This window comes from Empidonax traillii, unplaced genomic scaffold (assembly GCF_003031625.1).
Source record: "Empidonax traillii isolate 1590-97213 ecotype Southwest subspecies unplaced genomic scaffold, ASM303162v1 scaffold6574:size5909, whole genome shotgun sequence".
Lineage (NCBI taxonomy): Eukaryota > Metazoa > Chordata > Aves > Passeriformes > Tyrannidae > Empidonax > Empidonax traillii.
This window is the reverse complement of record NW_020961767.1, coordinates 4,314-5,909: the sequence shown is the minus strand read 5'-3', so window position 1 is coordinate 5,909 and position 1,596 is coordinate 4,314.

Genomic DNA, 1,596 nt, shown 5'->3' with positions numbered 1-1,596 from the left:
TGGCAGGGACAGGCAGCGGAGGCACCTCTGCCAGGAGACAGACACCACACAGCACGCAGGGAGTCCAGCAGCAAAGAGCTTTATTCAAACCTCCCCCCAGCTTATAAGGGCTGGTGGGGAAAAGAGGGGATTGGCCATTTAGTTAGCCAATACAAGGAGACAATATAATAACTATGGCAACACAGGAACCAATGATAGACAAGTGAGTTATCAACTTCAAACCCCTGCATCTCACCCTTTCTTATTTATAATAAAGACAACATTTGTAATTTTAATGGGATTTAACAATGAAAATTTTCTAGTTGAACCTGGGGTAAAGGTTAATATAAAGGTTGATATAAAAATGAGAAAGCGAGTAAGACGATTTGTATTGAACTTGAGAAAACAGGTAATTTTAAGACTTATGTTCCTATTATAAAAAGAGAAATCTCCAGATTAAATTTTACTTGAGTCTGTTTGGGTCACTCTGTCCGAGCCAGTTAGGGTGGCTTCCAACCCCGGCTGCTGATGCCTCCTGATCATCTAGGCTAATCCTTGGTTGTTTCAGGAGACCGTTTCACCGCGCATACCCCTGATATAGCTTAAGGCTATGGGGTATGTGAGTTGACCCAAGAATCTTTCATCTTGGGGACCAAAGCTATCTGTTTTCAGGGTTAGAGGGATACAGGAATATGCCAGAGCTGCTCCCACCCTGCACCGGGACGCTAACTCTGGGCGTTCGCCTGACACAGAATGCCTTCTGTGCTGCAGCTGCCCTCCCCTTCACAGAAGGAGTAAGGTCAGCGATGCCTTATCCGGCCCATCTGACGAACGCTGATCGGATAGGAAATGGGGATCCCCAAGACAGGAGGCTTTCCTTTACCCCCTGCTCCGGGGGGAGATGTGCCCTCTCGCTCCTCCCCCTTTCACCCCGCGGCAGCTCATTGCCCCCCAGAGAGAGAGCGATGGCGCCGACAGCCAGGTAGCAGACAGAGAGGCAGGCAAAGAGGTCTTTACTTTTACTGGATCTCTACTCCTCACATTTAGTTTTGAGTGCATTCTGTGCGTGTAGATTTCTAAATTAATAATAAAGAACAAAAATGCATTAGGTTGGGGGGGGTTGTTGTTGAGTTTCCTTTGTTTTGCTGATCATGGTGTACCCGGTAAAGATATGTAAAAGTGAAGCAACCTGGAAAATAACATATGAACAGTAAAGGAGAAAAACTGGTTTGGGTACTTTGAAGCAAGACTGTAAAGAAGAAAAAAAAAGTTGAGGGAAAAGGGTTGGGGGGTGGGTGGGCAGCAGGGGATGGTTCGGCCGCGTGGCTGGAGGTGGGTGGTCTCTCGGCGCTCTCTTGGTGTGTAGAGCAGAGGCATGTGATCCGGGAGGCGGCGTGGGGTAGGGAAGTTTCTGCATCAGGGCGGAGTGGGGGCCACTCCAGCGGCGATGAGCAGGAAGTTGATCCATCGGGAAGAACCGCAGGGGGGCTGGGCTGGGAGGGAGCAGCAGGATGAGCTCTGCCTTTCCGCAGGGAGAGGGAAGGGGCGGATCCAGGTCTGGAATCACTCAGGCCGTGATTTCTGTTGGGATGAGAGTGGGGAAAGGAGTCTCCATGT